At 39.6% G+C, this 19636-nt stretch overlaps 1 pseudogene; it reads right to left on the reverse strand.

Annotated features, from left to right (window-relative positions):
* Nucleotides 1–600: 600 nt before the first annotated feature.
* Nucleotides 601–8879, reverse strand: LOC137237838 (putative nuclease HARBI1; annotated as a pseudogene).
* Nucleotides 8880–19636: the final 10757 nt, after the last annotated feature.

Genomic DNA, 19636 nt, shown 5'->3' on the forward strand with positions numbered 1-19636 from the left:
TTAAATAATTTCAGATGTTCAACTGCATCTACCGGATTTTCCTTCCGAAAATGGCCCGAGTACTTCAGCGGTCGGAAGAAGCAGATCCCAAACTCCCGCTGCTACTAGGGTATACAAATCAAAAAAAAAGGCAGAGACGATCTCTTAGAGAAACACAGTAACATGTAAGAGAGGGTCCTTACCGATACCACGAGAAGGCTAAATTCAATTAAGTACCCTTTACGAGATACGGCACGGTACTAAAAAAAAATGCTCGCGAATGAGGAGGAAAAGCTAAAGATGCTAAAGAAAAAAGAATGTAGGGAAGTAGAACTTCATAAAATGAATATGGTTTTAAAAGCCATAAAAATTAAAATAGCAAAAACTAAACTTAAGAACTTAGAAAAAAAGAAGAAGACTGATTTTATATAATTTATTTATAAGAAAATGATTTTTTTCCGTTTGTTTGATGTACATAGTTATTTTATTTTAAGTACCTGAATTACTTTTTATTTCTAAAGAACTGAATAATTTTTGTTTTGTGATATTAGTTATTAAGACGACTGAATTTAATGCATATATGTACACAATTAAAAATGAACTGAAATTTTCAGTCTGAAACTATACAAAGCTGGTTTTGATTTCCTCTCTTATTTGTGATGCTTCCATATTCACGATATTTTCTACATCATCAATATTTTCACTATTCTCTAAGTTATGCTCTTGACTGTGTACATCCTCGTTTGCAGAGCGAGAACTAAAATCAATGCATATGTTGTGAAGTGCTGCACATACATTAGCAATTTGCGTGGCTTTAGATGGCGTATAATGAAGTTGACGTGCAGCTAGCAAACAGCGAAAATGGATTTTTAGTAAACCAATAGTACGTTCAATTATGTTTCTAGCTTTGGCGTGCTTGGTATTGTAAATAGCCTCGGGACTTCCTTCTGTTGTGCTTCGATACGGTGTCATAATAAATTGTTCTAGAGGATAGCCCGCATCGCCTACAAATATAAAAAAGTATATATTTCTTTTACATGATTTAAATTGTCTAGTTGGTTTTTACCTAAAATCCAGAAGTTACGCTATCCAGCATCGTATCGTTCTCGCAGAATTCTTCTAGCGTGGCTAATTTTCTATATGAAGGAATCATGGCCCGAGCCCACATGCCTAGCATCCATATACCTTATTCGCAACTTATGATCACAAATCTATTAAATTGTTTGTTAAAAAATTATTATTTAGCCGATTAAGAGTTTATCTGTTCTTACAATTATGGCGTTTAAACTAAAAAGTCCCTTTCTATTGTAGTATAGATGCTGGTCTTGTTTTCTAGGAGCCAAAATTATTATATGAGTTCCATCGACGCAGCCAATAACTCCTGGAAAGCAAGTTTTTTCGAAAAAATACTCTTTGCATTCTGTGTATTCAGCCTCTCTCATGTGAAATTTAATCCAAGGAGGACATATAACAGATTCCCAAACGTCGAGTGTTTCAGAAAGCACAGCATTGGATGGCTGGGAAAGTCCAAGATGGAAATCATTTCCCACACTTAGTTGATAGGAACCTTGCCCCTGTGTATTCAGCCTCCTTGCATTCTGTGTATTCAGCCTCTGTCATGTGAAATTTTATCCAAAGGGGACATATAACCGATTCCAAAACGTCGAGTGTTTCAGAAAGCACAGCAGTAACGGGTGGCTGGGAAAGTCCAAGATGGAAATCATTTCCCACACTTAGTTGATAGGAACCTTGCCCCAAAAATCGCAACGCTGCTGCCAATTTTATGGTTTTTTAAATCGCCGTTGTTCTGGTTTCATTTTTCATATGCGGCTGAATAGTTTCCAGAACATATCTGAAGGCAGATTTATTGAGACGAAAATAGTCTTCAACTCTGAAATAAAGTAATATATTTCCAGCTAAAACATTAATACATTCTAAACCCCCGAAAGTTGTTATACATACTTGTTGTCTGGCAAACGAAATACATCGGGGTTATTCCTTATCTTTTTTCTATTTAGTCTAAGCTCATCTTTATTATTTTCGTCACTAGAGCTCGTGCTAGGTTAGGTTAGGTTGAACTGGCCGGTCCATGAGGACCTCACATAGACTGATTGAGTCCGTAGTGTTACCAGAAGTTTGTTTTAACGACCAACAGAAAAACCCTATCAAAAATCAGGACCTATGTTATAAAATAACTCCGTCCTCTTGGCAAATACTAGAAGCTTCCTAGGACTTACTCCACTTGCTGCTTCTAGATCTGACAGCTGTATCACTCCTAATAGCTGGAGTCTTAGCTTGGCAAGTGCAGGGCACGAGCACAGAACGTGCTCGATCGTTTCCTCCTCCAACCCGCACTTCCTACATCTGCTATCACTGAGCAAGCCTAATTTAAAGGAATGTGACGCCAGAAAGCAGTGTCCAGTCAGAATACCCGCCATGAGTCTACAGTCCTCTCTTTTTAATGATAGAAGCAACTGTGTTAGTCTGAGGTTGTAAGACCTACACATAATCTTCGACACTTTACAGCCCCGCGCTTGAACACACGCCTTTCGCGCTTGGTCGATCATGTGCAATCTCGCCCATTCTAATTGGGACTTCTACGGAGCAAGCTTCAAGGGATGTGCCCTTTTTAGCTAGTTCGTCCGCTTTTTCATTCCCATCTATTCCCATATGCCCTGGAACCCAATACAGATGTATGCTTCTCCCTGTCCCGATTCTCTCCAGAGACTGCTTACACTCTAACACGCATTTAGATGCTGTGCTATGGGAGATTATTGCCTTAATTGCTACTTGGCTGTCAATATAAATGTTAACACGGTTGCAGCTTAAGCTATTCTCTTCCAGGGTTTCTACTGCTTTGGTTACGGCTAATATTTCCGCTAGGAAAACGCTACAGTAATCCGGCAGTCTGTAGGATCTGCTTATTTCCGGATCAGCGCAGTATACCGCAGACCCTACTCCTTCCACTACTTTGGAACCATCGGTGTACACATGTATTGCCTCGTCCGCCATTTGCGCACCCTTGCGCCAAACGTCCACCTCTATTGTGGCCTCAAGATCTCCCTCGGAGCGCCGATAGGGAATCAGGTAGTCTGTTCGTCTTGTGATTGATGACGCTATACTACTATGGCCATATGGTCGGCGCTCAAGCTGCCCCGAAGCACCGAGCCTGGTTTCGGCCGTTAATGCTTTCTTCTTTGCTACCAGGTCTACAGGTGGAATGGCATGCAGTACAGCCGTCGGGGTTGTTTTCAGGGCTCCCGTAATGCTAAGCATCGATAGTCTGCATACCCCTCTAATTTATTGAGGTATGTTGTTTTTTATGTGGACTTTATGTACACATCTATCAGCCTCTCACGTGACCGATCTTCCCCGCCTTTGGTAGAAAAGCTACACGAGCAGTTCTCCAAGAGTGCGGTACATGAGTCAGTCTTATGCACCCATCGAATATTATTTTAAGCCATTCCTCGACCGCCCTACTTGAGACTTGTAGCATGGCCGGGAATATACCATCTGGGCCCGGCGATTTAAACTTAGAAAACGTCTTCACTGCCCACTCCATCTTGGTATCGGTCACCAAGCCCGGCACTACTAGTCCGTGATCGAAATGTGAGTGATGTCTGCTGGCTCTTCTAAACCGTCTCCCGATGGGAAATGTGTATCGAGAAGCGCCTCAAGGGATTCCTCACTATTACGTGACCATTCCCTGTTCTCTTTCTTTATTAGTCCCTGGACTATGTTTCCCTTTGCTATGACTTTTTTCAGCGGTGCTGTTTCGATGGAGCACTCTATGTCCGTGCAGACACTTTTTCATGAGTTTCTCTTCGCCCTGGTAATTTCACGCTTGTAGATCCTCTGTAGATCCCTGTACTCGTTCCAACACCCTTCGCTTTCCGTGGTCTTTGCGAACTTAAACATTTCTTTTACCTGTCTTCTTAGAAGACTCAGCTCATTGCTCCACCATGGCGGCTTTTTTTCCTGTGAATCTTTCTAGAGGGCAAACTTTGTTATATTGCTGTTAGGAATTCATTCGACTCCCCCAGTTCCATTTCCCCTGTTGGCTATCTGTAAATTGGTTTGCAGGATGTAACAAAATAGAGATTCGCCTTTCTCGTTCGTATCCGCTTCTCCCCACGCATTGTGGTACGCATTTGCATCTGCGCCTATGACTAACCGCCCTTTGCGCCCGTCATCCTGTACTAGCCTTTTGCACTACATCGGTGGAACCTCCGCAGCTCCTGCTACTGTCATAAAAAAACATTTTTGTAAAATCTTGAAATAAAATATTTAAACAAAACTCAAATCGCGAAAAAAGATCCAGAAATAGTAAGAAAAATCGAACAGCTGATCCAGAAATGGCAGAGATGGTATATTTTCCTTTCATTTTATCAATAAACTATCGGCGTCGTCTCAACAAGCTTAGCCAATACCGATTTGGTGTCGAAGTGACGACGACGTCGATACGATGTGACATCGACTGAAAAACGGCGACGATATCAACGACGATGATGTCGACGACGACAATGACAATAAGGGTGATTAATCCTAACTCAAAGAAACAAAAACAAAATTTGTAAAAGAAAAGAAAAACTAAATTAAAAAAAGGATTATACAAATCCTAACAAACAAAATTTAAAAAGAATTTTGAAGTCATTACAAAAAAATTAAAAGGATTATAAAAGTTATAATAAAGGTTATGTTTGGGTTCTTCGATTGTGTAGTATGAACACAATCAGAATTATACTAAATGATTTCTCTCGCGAAGGAAGAAGAAGAAGAGAAAATTGTGTTTGAATGTTTATTTCAAAATATCAAGGTTTTACGTAGGTAATTAAACTAAATGGACAAAATATACAAAAATGTTATATTTACATTAAAAAGGGTTCACCGCTGTAACTAATTTACAAATATACAAAAGAATTCAAGTACCGTTCAAGTGACCAGTTTTACAATGTTGGCCTTGCCCCGTACAACAACAATAAAATATACATTGTAGTCTATTGCTATGTTCCAAGTGGCGGGCTTTGCGCCGTTCGCCTTGTAGTGGTAGCAATAGAACTATTATATTGCAGTCCATTGCTATTTTCCCAGTGACAGGCTTTGCGCCTACAACATATCAAATGGATATAGAAATTAACATGTATACACAACATATAACATACTTCCCGAGTGCACAATTCATCACAAAGTAAAACATTTACTGTGAAGATCGAGCTTTTATACTCTTGTCAATTTTATTGGAATGTATAGCGTTTCTTTATGTTACGATTTAAGCTTGCATGAAGTGCTTGCAAAAACATCTGTTTACTTGGAATGCTTGCACGAGGTGACCCTATGAATAATAATACTAAAAATATAATGGTGAATACACACTACAATGTTATTTGTTACAATGTTATAATGTATAGTGTTGCTACATCCTCCCCTTGATGTTGGGTGGATACACTGATCAAACATCATCAAATTTGCTTAGGATTTCCTGGGTCTTCCTCTCTTCCGAATTGGTTGTATTGGGTTTGAATCTGTATTCTCCCCATTGCCTCTATATAGCGTCAAGGCAGATGCGTGGTACGCTCCTAGTGGTACGCTTGGTTCGGATGTACTTGCAATTTCGTAAATTGATGTGCCTATCTTTCGGACAATAACATATGGACCATCACGTTTTGGTACGAATTTTGAAGTTATTCCTTTCTCTGCCTGACTCAGTACGTGTGTAGTTACTAGAATTTCAAATCCCACATCAATATCTTCTCGTGACCTTCTTCTCTTATCAACATAATTTTTGTTGCGATCCAGCATTTGTTGTTCGATTTCTTTTGCGTTTTGAAGGGCGTCAACCAATCTATTCAAATATGGCGTAATCTGCGGTATAAAATTCTCGCTTTCAATTACTGCTATGATGTCATGCTCTACATGGTCAAACGTTCTAAGTTCTCTTCCAAAAGTGAGGTATGCTGCGGAGTAACCAGTTGACTGGCACTTAGGTTAGGTTAGGTTAGGTTGGTGATGGACAACATGACGGTCCGTTGTGATACCACATATAATAAACTAAACTACCGGTGACGTAGAGATATAACTACTTAGAGAATCGTTGGGTAGCAACGATAAAGTTCCGAATGATCCCGATCTCAACCTTGGACAGCTCCTCGGGAGATCCAAGTGAGTCACGACCGAAATACTTTCGCCTAGTTCTGGCAAAAGCTGGGCAGTCAAGCATAAAGTGATTTGGTGATTCCACCTCATCATCCTCCATACAGCTGCAGCAGGATGGAGTTTCCAATATATTGAGACGTACCGCATGGATACCCATGGGACAGTGCCCTGTCAAAACCCCAATGACCATTGATAGGTGAGCCTTAGTGAACCCAATTATTTCAGCAGACCTCCTGCCATCCACTTTCGGCCAGAAAGATCTTGATATCCTGCAAGACGTAGTGTCCGCCCAACGTTTTCTGAGCTGACTCGAGGCCCACCTATGGAAGAGCAATCCACAGGTGGCTAGCGGAATCCCGAAATCCCTACAGCCATCTTCATCCGGTTCAGTTGCACCGATTCGGGCTAAGAGATCCGCTTGATAGTTACCCGGAATATCACTATGGCCCGGGACCCAGATAATCTTAATTGTATAATAATTCGATGCAATCGCAAGTGAGGTCAGGCACTCCCAGACCACCCTCGATCGCACTGTAGTTGAGCTCAAGGGTTTTATAGCCGCTTGGCTATCAGAGTAGATGTTAAATTCCCTAACCGTAGTAGCGCTGGATAGCATTTCATCCACCGCATCCTTAATCGCAGCAACTTCTGCAGTGATCAGCCAACTTAAACTTGCGGCTTACATTTAGCTCTTGACAAAAGACCCCCCGCCAACCTTTCCGTCCAACCTCGACCCATCCGTGAACAAGTTAACCGGTCCCATGCCCCAGATAATTCCTCTTCTCCACTCCTTCCTCGGGGGAATGACTCGGGTGAAGGTTGTATAGGGAGCGGCCACCGGCATGCAATAGTCCGTCCTGTCCGGGATAAAGTCGAAACTAGTAAGAAGGCTAGAGTGTCCGAAATCAGAAAGCATATAACCCATATCACGAAGCCTGACCAACGACCGGGCCGCGGCTGCCTTTCCCGCAATATCTACTGGATGTATATTCAGCATGACATTCAGTGCCAAGGTAGGTGTTGTTCTCATAGCGCCACTGATACCGATAAGCGCCGTCCGTTGCACTGACACTAACATTTTGGAGGTGCTCGCCGTGTCCAGTGCTTTCCACCAGCACCCCATAGAGCAGAATCGGTTTGACCACCATTTCATAAAGCCAGTGTACTACTCCTGGCAAGAGCCCCCATCTCTTTCCGATAGCCCCCCTGCAGCAGTACAAGGCAACCGCGGCCTTCCTGGCCTGGCCCTATCTTCCAAATTGGGCCTCCAGGACAGCTTCTTGTGCAGAACAATTCCCAAATATTTAACCCTGTCAGTAAGTACCAACGGTACCCCTCCAATCGAAGGAGTTCTGAAGTCGGGTATCTTATATCTCCTTGTAAAAAGAACAAATTCTGTTTTTCCCGGGTTGACCGCCAATCCACATGATTCAGCCCACCTAGCCACAGTATCCAGGTAGCCCTGCAGAACATCGCGTAGGGTGCCCAGAAATTTGCCCCTGACTAGGATAGCGAGGTCATCTGCATAGGCAACCACCCGACAACCATTGGCTTCCAGCTCCACAAGAAGCTCGTTGACTACCACAACCCAGAGCAGAGGAGATAGGACACCCCCCTGTGGCGTGCCCCTGCACACCTTCCTCCTAATTATGGCCCCTCCACACTCCGCTGCGACAATTCTGCCGCATAGAAGTTTGCTAATAAATTCAACCAGAGCCGCTTCGACTCCTAAACCCACCAGATCTCTTCCGATTGCCCCCGGTAATACATTGTTAAAAGCCCCCTCGATGTCTAGAAAGGCACCCAGAGCATACTCTTTATGTTCTAGAGACCCCTCTATTTGCTTTACAATCGAATGGAGAGCCGTTTCCGTCGACCTGCCTTTGCAGTACGCATGCTGTGAAGCCGACAGTAACCCCCCAGGTATCCTTTCCCGTAGGTACAGGTCAATCAACCGCTCAAACGTCTTAAGAAGAAACGACGAGAGACTTATTGGCCTGAAATCCTTAGGTGACACATGAGAGCTCCTGCCGGCCTTCGGAATGAAGATGACCCTAACCGTGTGCCACGACTTAGGGATATAGTTAAGCCTGAGGCAGTTAGTGTAGATGATGGCCAACCAGCGGCAGGAAATCCCTAAAGACCTTTGAAGTTGCGCAGGAATGATGCCATCCGGGTCGGGTGACTTATAGGGCTTGAACGAATTTATAGCCCAGGATATTTGACTTTCCCGTAGTGGGATGGCAGGCATTTCTGCATGGCCAGCAACCGCCGAACACGCAAGCGAAGACTGACTGGCACTTACTGGTGTTCAATGCGAAACGGATAGCGGATAAGTTGCTCTTCTAAGCTTTGTGTTCGTTTTGTACAAATATACTTAACTGGGCTTTAAGGTCCCTATTTTTCCTTTCAACTGGGTTTGCTTCAGGGTGATAAACAGGCGTGAAGAGCTGTTGTACTCCCATAACGTATGCTATGTTTTGCATGATTGACGAGACAAATTGTACACCATTGTCTCTCTTAAGTCGACTTGGTACACCGTATCGAAGAAAAATTTCATTAATTAGCGTTACTGCTATGGCTTCTTTCATTGGGAATAATTCAACCCACCTAGTGGCGACGTCTTCTATCACGAATATCCACTCATATCCATCATCTGTTTTTGGCAACGGACCGAAAAGATCGATAGAAACAACTTCAAATCTTTGTTTGCTACTCGTGGTTTGGAGTAAACCCATAGGTTTCATGTTTGTTGCTTTATAACGTTGACATTCAACACAGGTTCTCACATGCTTAGTTATTTCAGCACGCATCCCTGGCCAGGAGTAACGTTTAGCGATTCTGTCAATTGTTTTTCGGTTCCATAATGACCAGCAGTATTTTTTTTGTCATGATATTCTTCCAAGATATTTGCGCGTTCATGCGCAGGTATTACCATATGTGCCTCTTCGGAATCGTCATTTGCATAACGATATAATACTCCGTCGTTGAGGAGGTAACCGCGATTGCTCCATAAGGCAATATCTTCATCGCCTTTCTCTAAGGAATTTATGACTTTCATTAGGTAATCATTTTTTAACTGCTCATTTCGTAGTTCGCTAGATGTCTTATGAGGTAAATCTGTATAGAAAGCACATATCCAATTTAATGATTGGTGATCATCTGTATCACACGTCGGTCTCGGGAGCATATCAGCTAAGGAGTTGCTTTTGCCTGGGGTATACTCTATTTGAAAATTATACGATTGAATCTGTAACACCCATCTTGCAAGGCGACCAGTAGTTTATTTCATGCTCAATAACCATTTCAGAGGCTGGTGGTCCGTCTTTAAGCGAATCTCAGCACCTTCAATATATCCTCGAAGTTTTGAACAGGCCCATACGATAGCAAGAGCTTCGCGCTCCGTTGTGGAATAGCTCCGCTCAGCTGATGTTAACAATCGACCGGCGTACTCGATGAGGTGTTCGTTTTCTTTCTCTCCTTGAAGTAATACTGCACCTAATGCGTAAGCACTCGCATCGGTTTTTATTACAAAGGGAATATTATCTTCAGCTTGCTTTAAAATAGGAGGGTTTACCAGCAACTGTTTTAGCGGATTAAACGCTTCAATTTGTGGTGTACGCCATTGCCATACATGGTTCTTTTTCATTAGCTCTGTGAGTGGTTTAATGACTTCTGCAAAACGATCAATAAAACGGCGATACCAGGAACACGTTTGTATGAATGATATCAGTTCCTTTAAGGTGGCTCCTTTCTTAGCACAATAGCAGACGTTTTATCTGGATCGACTTTGACACCTTCTGTTGTGAGTACATGACCCAGATATTTTACTTCTGGGCAACAGAATCTACATTTATTAAGAATTACACGTAGCTTGAACTTTTCAAGCTTCTCAAGTACTGTATTCAAACCTTTCATATGATCCGAGAACGTGGATGAACTGATAATTATGTCATCCAGGTACGCAAGTATTTGCACATTTGGAACGGTGGTTTTGAAGCGATCTATGAGTCGTTGAAAGGTTGCGGCAGCATTTCGAAGGCCAAAAGGCATACGCTTAAATCTATATGGACCAAATAGCGTTATAAGACATGTCTTCTCTCTGTCCTTTTCAGCAAGAGCTATTTGAAAATATCTGCATTGAAGATCCAATGTTGGCATACATTTTGTACTTTTTGCGAAGTGGAGTAAGCCATCCATACGTGGTAAGGGGTAACGGTCTGGAGTAGTTATCGAATTAATTTTCCGGTAATCGACACATACGCGTGTACCTCCATCTTTTTTGGCTACCATTACAACCGGCGAAGACCATGGCGAATCCGCTTCCTCGACGATGTCGTTTTCAAGCATCTTCGTTATTTCGCATTTAATTCGCGTTATTTTGGAAAAGACAAACGATACGGTGGCGAAGCTATTGGTGCATGATCTCCAGTGTCTATGAAATGCTGTGCGTATGGCGTTGGCTCACACAATGTTCCAAATACATTTGAATGCGTACGCAAAAGCTTTTCCAGTTGCGTCTTCTCTGATAGCTTCAGTTCAGTTCCGTCCATTTATTTAACGAAACAAAATCAATGGAAAATAAATCAGTCTACTTGTAGACACCAGTAAACAGGTCACCACGTTTAGGTGTTTCAGGCGTAACCATTTCCGGCGGGATAGCATCTCTAAATATGTCTTGAATGACTCGTGGAGAGTAATCATTCGGCAACTCTGGCCCGTAGTATTCAAATTCAGACATATAAACTTTCGATGTGTCAATCTTGCAGGGAATTTTAGCTTCAGCTTTACGTTTACACGCTGTCGTGCTAACCTTGACTGTTTCTAATAGGTTTAGTTCCATTGGTTCGGAATCTGCGAAATCGAAATGGGTAGATGGATCACTTTCAAAGTACCAGTAACGCTGGCCCATGTTCAATACGATTCCAGCCTGTTCCACAAAGTCAGCGCCAATGAGAGTTCGATTACCTTTGGCATTGGGCAAGATAATAAATTGAATGTTCAAGTTTCTTCCACCTATAACAATTTTGCATACTGTAGATAGGCATTTCTGAAAAGATCTACTACCGTCGGCAAGTGTAATGCCACACTTAACGGATTCATATGCACATCCCTTGAAATCCATTATACGTTTCAGATTGGTCCTCGCTACGCTTGTTCGAGCGCCAGAATCAAAATATGCCTGTCCAGATACACCAAAAAGTTGGACGTTCGCGATCGGGATTTCAGTACCAATCGACGTGGACAAGGAGTTAAAGGTGACTGTGCTAGGCGTTGCTTTGGTTTTTTGTTTGCAATTCGTGCAATTGGCACGCGTTACACCAGGAGCATTGCATCCATAGCAAGCAAACTTGGGCTTTAAAGCTACAGATTGCGCCACGTTAGCAGCATGCGTTTCTTTCGCTTCCTCGTTTTTCCTTTTCATACATACATCCATGCTATGACCTTTCTTGCGGCAATAATTCCAACGTGCTGAGTTGTTTGAACTGGTGGCGTAGCTATCGTTTGATGTATTTTGCCTACGTTCTTGCGAGAATAACTCGGCTTCACGGGCTTCTTTTAGCAACTCATAAAAACTGTTTATTTTCATGGATTTTTACATGCAGTAACCCAAACAAAATATCTATTTGGTCAGCTTCGGCTGGCACATTATTTAATTGGGAGAAAAGTGCGCGTTTTTTCCTAATAAAGACATCCGCCGACTCATGTTTCTGCTGCTTGCTATCAAAAATTTCAACGTATATACGCCGCGATAACCTAGGAGGAGCGAATGCTTCACATTCGTATAACATCATCAAAAGCTTCGGCTTTCGATTTCACCCCCCGCCACCATTCTGCTGCATCACCAGACCCATGGGCATACCGCTAATCGCATCCGCATCGTTTATTTTTTCCACCAACTTAAATGTGGAGATGGCAGCAATAAATTCCTCTACTTTTGTGGAACTACGTTCGCCGCTAAAACGGGCGATACAATTAGAGAAAGAACCAGGACGAGAATTAAAATTACTGACGGCTTGCATAAGTCGTTCAATTTGTTCTGTAGTGAAGGTCGTCATATTGGAGTTTTTTGAAAATTTCGCAATTCGTTCGCTTCGGCGAATAGGAGTGAAGAAGCAACTCGAGAGGTTGGCCACGATTTAAAGGCAGTAAAAGAATGGAGTTTGCCACGCAAAATAATGGCCACGCGGTTGGGCGCCAATTTATAATAAAGGTTATGTTTGGGTTCTTTGATTGTGTAGTATGAACACAATCAGAATTATACCAAATGATTTCTCTCGCGATGGAAGAAGAAGAAGAGAAAATTGTGTTTGAATGTTTATTTCAAAATGTCAGGGTTTTACGTAGGTAATTAACCTAAATGGACAAAATATACAAAAATGTCATATTTAGCTTAAATTATGGTTCACCGCTGTAACTAATTTACAAATATACAAAATAATTCAAGTACCGTTCAAGTGACCAGTTTTACACTGTTCGCCTTTTCCCGTACAACAACAATAAAATATACATTGTAGTCTATTGCTATGTTCCAAGTGACCGACTTTGCGCCGTTCGTCTTGTAGTGGTAGCAAGGCGCCTACAACATATCAAATGGATATAGAAATTAACATGTATACACAACATATAACATACCTCCCGAGTGCACAGTTCATCACAAAGTAAAACATTTACTGTGAAGATCGAGCTTTTATACTCTTGTCAATTCTATTGGAATGTATAGCGTTTCTTTATGTTACGATTTAAGCTGGAGACATTGGTGCTTTATCGGTAACCGTATCGGTAACCTTATAACAGCTGATTTGACCAACCATATGAGAATCAATGCAATCGATTATTGGTGCCGCTAAGGTCGTAACCGTATTGTAGCCAACCAATTGGGTTTTGGTTTACCGTCGTAACGATAAACAGCTGATTACGTTAGGGATACGGATACAGCGATACGACATACGGCACCAATGACTCCGGCTTTATTAAGCTTGCATGAAGTGCTTGCAAAAACATCTGTTTACTTGGAATGCTTACACAGGGTGACCCTATGAATAATAATACTAAAAATATAATGGTGAATACACACTACAATTGTAGAGGATATTTTTTCATTCAGAGAAATATTGCGAGACAATATAAATTAGTTTGCAAGTATCATGAAATCCTATGAAATAGTAAAATAATGAAGTGAAAATAAAACTAAATACATTAGTCAACATTAAACCAAGGAACAACAACAATAAGACAACTAGAGAGCAAATGGAGAAAGATCACGTGGACGAAAAGAACATTAGAGAAGGCTACTAAAGAAGATTACAATCAACATCAATTTTTAGATTAAATTTAAACAATATTTAATTTTAATATTTCTCAACAGAATTGTTAGTATTAAGCAAAATTAATAAGAGCGATTTATTTTTAGTAAATTAATTGGTAAATTGGAAATATTCCTTTGAAATTTAGTTCACCTAAAGTACGTTTGACTTGAATTGTTACGAGTCCTTAACTGTGAATTAGATTTTGTTTTCATGCAAGTCTTATTTTAAAGGCATTTTAATTTTTCGTCAATAATATTTTAAGAATTATTTTGAAGTTTTTATACTTATTTTTTATCGTGGTTTTATCTAATTCGTTTGCTTTGTTTCACACGTGTTAATTAGAAACATTGCGCAGTGAAGAGTCCTATACTGATGTAATTAAGACAGTTAAAATTCTTGAAACCAATTTTAAAATCAGCTTGTTTTGTCAAAAGCACAATCATTAGATAAAACATTGAACAAGATTTTTAAAAATTTCTGTCGTCATACAATATTTTTTGATACCATTTAAAATTTATTACGATGTTTAAAAGATGTTATTAATCCGAAGGTTGCAAATGCGATACTGTGATCTGCGAACTTTAGCAGAAATTCAAAATCCTATTGTTTCTTCATTTCCCGGCATTAATTTTCGACATACTGAATTGTTAGTAATGTATTTATTTAACAAAAATGATCAGCTTGAAATTGCTACTACTAAACACAATCGCGCTCATCGTTGTTTATTAGAAAATTATAAACAAATTTCAAATGAGTATTTTTTTCCTGATATCAAAAAGATATTAAGATCGATTGTTGCAAATTGTAAAATTGGTTTATAGAATAAGTATCAGCGTAAGCCATCTAATTTAGAAATTGGAAAAACACCAATCCCAAATTATCCAGGAGAATTTCTACACCTGGACATTCTCATTACGGATAAATAGTATTTTTTAACATGAATTGATAAGTTTTCAAAATTTCCTATTGTTAAACCTTTTGCATCACGATCTATGTACATTGGATATTAAAGCAGCACTGCTGGAGGTATTATTAGTATTTCAAAATACAAAAATTATTGTGTCTGATAATGAAAAAGCATTTCAATCTAATACAATCAGTTATTAAGAGATAATTATTCAATAGAACAATTTTTTATACCTACATTACACAGGGAAACTAATGGGCAAATTGAACGACTTCACTCAACTATAATCGAGATATGTAGGTGTATTAAAGCTCAAAAATAGCTGAGTGAGACTGTAGATCTAGTATTGTTAGCAACGCATAAATATAACAATATTATTCATTCTACAATAAATGCTAAACCGATTAATGTTTTTCAAAAATTTTAAAATGAGAAGTTGAATTGTGTTAGAGAAATATTGGTCAAGTCACAGGAAACTTTATTACAAAGACTGAATAAGAATAAAAAAATTAGATTATATGAACCAGGAAAAACAGTTTTTATTAAATAAAATAAATAAATGATTGGGGAATGAATTTAATAAAGTTTTTAATGAAAATTTTGTTGAAAAAGACTTAGGTACCGCGGTTTTAATCGAAGGTAAAAAAGTTCATAAAAGCAACCCTAGATGAATTATATACTTGGTTTAAATGATACCTGTTTTCTTCTTTTTCTTGTGAATATTAAAATTTAACCATATCAATTTTGATTGTTTACAATTATTACATTTGTATTTGGATAAAAAATATCTTACTTTATTTTTGTTTTGTTTAATAATGACTTAAACGGGGACGTTTTAAATTTGAAAGGGGGAGTAGTTAAGTTATGTCTTTGTTAGTTGACATTGATTTAGATAAATAGCAATACTGCATTCTTAAAAATAATACTATCATATATTAGATATCAGAAAAACTACTGTATTTCATGATCACTGTTCTTTGAAGAAATGAAATAATTGATATTTGAATGAATATGAAATGTAAAATTTTCAAAAGAAGTTTTCAGAATAAAATTTGTGATTATCATGTAAAGATCATAAAATTGAAAATATTTTAAATTTGAACAAATTTTTAATTTACACAAGCGTCGCTTTCAAAGACGTACAAATTATTTCTCTTCTCCCCTCTTAACAGAATTTTGCCTTTTTCATTTCTTATGATCGCACATTTGTCAAAATTCACACTAACACCATTGCCTATGACTTTGCCGACTTGAATGAAATTGCCTACCATCGCTGGTACGAACAATACGTCTTTTAACAAAATCTCGCAATTTGCTTCTATCTCCACGCTTCCTATACCTGCGGCTTCTAAATAGTTGTACGACGCTAACATCACTTTCCCATTGACCTCTAAGAGATACAAACATATTTTTCTCACTGCATATGTGTGTTGATGCACCACTATCTAGAAACCACGACGTACGTTTAATGCAGGCATCGGCAAAATCAAAATGCAGATGTGTTAGTGAGAGCGCGATAATCGTGTCGGTTTACGTAGTTCATTCGCTTATTAGTAAGCAACAAGCAAAGATCGCTTGTTATTATATTTTTAATGCGCACAATGGCAAGCAAAGGGTTTATACATTAAATACATTATATTTGCGCAAAAGCGTTTGCCAACATTATATATTTTTCGCTTGTGCGTATTGAAAAAACTAACAAACGACCTTTGCTTTTTGCTTGATAATAACATTCGCCAACATAGCAAGCGACGAATATAATCGATGTTACTGCCCCAAATGCTCAGCGACAACTAAACTAAAGGGAATAAGAATACGTGTGAATTGAGTCTGCAAAATTGTGCCATTATTTGCCGATGTCTGGTTTAATGCTTGAGACGTAAGATTTTGGACAATGGGCGTGGCACCGCCCACTTTTAAAAGAAGGTAATTTAAAAGTTTTGCAAGCTGTAATTTGGCAGTCGTTGAAGATATCATGATGAAATTTGGCAGGAACGTTACTACTACTACTATATAAGTGCTAAAAAAAAAATTAGCAAAATCGGATGAAGAACACGCCCACTTTTTAAAAAAAAAATTTTTTTAAAGTCAAATTTTAACAAAAAATTTAATATCTTTACAGTATATAAGTAAATTATGTCAACATTCAACTCCAGTAATGATATGGTGCAACAAAATACAAAAATAAAATAAATTTTCAAAATGGGCGTGGCTCCGCCCTTTTTCATTAAATTTGTCTAGGATACTTTTAATGCCATAAGTCGAACAAAAATTTACCAATCCTTCTGAAATTTGGTAGGGGCATAGATTCTATAGCGGTAACTGTTTTCTGTGAAAAAGGGCGAAATCGGTTGAAGCCACGTCAGTTTTTATACACAGTCCACCGTCTGTCCTTCCGCTATTCCGTTAACACGATAACTTGAGCAAAAACCGATATATCTTTACTAAACTTAGTCCACGTACTTATCTGAACCCACTTTATCTTGGTATAGAAAATGGCTTTATATAACTTTAGAAAAAACTTTGTAAAATGGGTGTGGCACCTACCATGTTAAGTAGAAGAAAATGAAAAAGCGAAATCAACAGCCCTTGGAATCTTGGCAGGAATACTGTTCGTGGTATTGCATATATAAATAAATTAGCAGTACCCGACAGATGATTTTCTGGATCACCCTGGTCCACATTTTGGTCGATATCGCGAAAACGCCTTCACATATACATCCAAGGGCCACTCGCTTTTAAAATCCTCATTAATACCTTTAATTTGATACCCATATCGCACAAACACATTATAGAGTCACCCCTGGTCCACCTTTATGGCGATATCTGGAAAAGGCGTCCACATATAGAACTAAGGCCCACTCCCTTTTAAAATACTCATTACCACCTTTCATTTGATACCCATATCGTACAAACACATTCTAGAGTCACCCCTGGCCCACCTTAATGGCGATTTCTCGAAAAGGTGTCCACATATAGAACTAAGGCCCACTCCCTTTTAAAATACTCATTACCAACTTTCGTTTGATACCCATATCGTACAAACATTCCAGAGTCACCCTTGGTCCACATTTATGGCGATATCTCGAAAAGGCCTCCACCTATACACCGAAGACCCACTCGCTTTTAAAATAATCATTAACAACTTTCATTTGATTCCCATATCGTATAAACACATTCTAGAGTCACCCCTGGTCCACCTTTATGGCGATATCTCGAAACGGCGTCCACCTATGGAACTAAGGATCACTCCCTTTTAAAATACTCATTAACACCTTTCATTTGATACCCATATCGTACAAACATATTCTAGAGTCCCCCTGGTCCACCTTTATGGCGATATCTCGAAAAGGCGTTCACCTATAGAACTAAAGCCCATTTCCTTTTAAAATACTCATTAACACCTTTCATTTGATGCCCATATCGTACAAACACATTCTAGAGTCACCCCTGGCCCACCAAAATGTCGATGTCTCGAAAAGGTGTCCACATAGACCTAAGGCCCACTCCCTCTTAAAATGTTCAGTAACACCTTTCATTTGATACCTATATCATACAAACACATCCTATAGTCACCCTGGTCCACCTTTATGGCGTTATCTCGAAAACGCCTTCACATATACAACTAAGGCACACTCCCTTTTAAAATACTCATTAACACCTTTCATTTGATACCTATATCGTATAAGCAAATTCTAGAGTCAGCCCTGGTCCACCATTATAGCGATATCCCTAAATGGCGTCAATCCATAGAACTATGGCCTACTCTCTCTTAAAATACTCTTTAATACCTTCCATTTGAGACACATGTCATACAACCACATTCCAGGGTTACCCTAGGTTCATTTTCCTACATGGTGATTTTCCCTTATTTTGTCTCCATAGCTCTCAACAGAGTATGTAATGTTCGGTTACACCCTAACTTAACCTTCCTTACTTGTTATTTTTCACTTTGCTCTTTTTATATGCGACACATGCGATATTTTAAGTGCGTTTTTATATATTTTCCCCGACTAGGCTCTGGGCCCATAACCTGTTGCGCGTATACTTAGTACACGAAACTCGGAATATAATCTAATATCTAATATATATTATAAATGGGAAAGTTTGGATGTTAAGATGTTTGGATGTTTGGATGTTTGGATGTTTAGATGTTTGGATGTTTGGATGTTTGGATGTTTGGATGTTTGGATGTTTGGATGTTTGGATGTTTGTCCAGACGTTTGTCTTTGTGACTCAATAACGCAAGAACGGCTGGACCGATTTGGATGAAATTTTGCACACATATAGCCAATAGTCTAGAAGGATCTACTAGCTATATATTTTTCAAAAGGGGCGTGGTCCCCGCCCCCTAGGAACAGTTATAATTTAATTATTATATTTTTTCGTCTGCGATTGAATCACGCCAGAATGGCTACACGGATTTTGATGAAATTTGGGACACAGACAGTAGTCTACTAGCGAAATTTTTTTCGAACATGGAAAGAGGGGTGGGGGTCCCACGACCCTTCGAGAAATTATTTTTCATAATTTTTACACATTATAACTTTACGTATACTGGCCTTCACCAATATCACAGACTCAAGGGGTCAAATAAGTCGAGGGCTTACAAAGTAAGCAGTGACACCCTCCGCCCGCCCCCCTTTATCTCCCCCTCTGGTGTAAAATCCATAAATTGTTATAACTCAATCTAAATTTTCTCCTAAATCAATAGTTTTTGGTATCTGGTACATACAGAACGAGATCTAGACAATTTTGGAGGAACGATCAGTGGTCCTCTCCTCTACTCCCGCCATCCGCCCTCCATCAATTGTTTTTATTAGCACGCTTTTATTAGCTTTACCTGTATGTTTCTATGTAACTTTTTATTCGCTCAAATGCGCCTGCTGCCTTATTAACATGGCTTTATAATTAGCTTCACCTTATTTGTAATCCCGTAAGGGTCATATCGAGACCCTTCCGGGATCATTTCTGGATGGTTTTCGGGATCGGTCCGGGATTACGCCGGGGTAATTTCGGGACTTTTTCGGGACTATTACGGGATCATTTTGGGACCCTTCCGGGATCATTTCTGTATAGTTTACGGGATCCGTCCGGGATCCCGTCGGGGTTATTTTGGAACATTTTCGGGACTATTCCGGAATCATTTCGGGACTATTTCGCGATCATTTGGGGACCCTTCCGGCATCATTTCTGGATGGTTTTCGGGATCCGTGCGGGATCTCGTCGGGGTCATATGGGGACTTTTTCGGGATCATTTGAGGGCTCTTCCGGCATCATTTCTGGA

The sequence above is a fragment of the Eurosta solidaginis genome, chromosome 1 (genome assembly GCF_040869045.1).
Source record: "Eurosta solidaginis isolate ZX-2024a chromosome 1, ASM4086904v1, whole genome shotgun sequence".
NCBI lineage: Eukaryota > Metazoa > Arthropoda > Insecta > Diptera > Tephritidae > Eurosta > Eurosta solidaginis.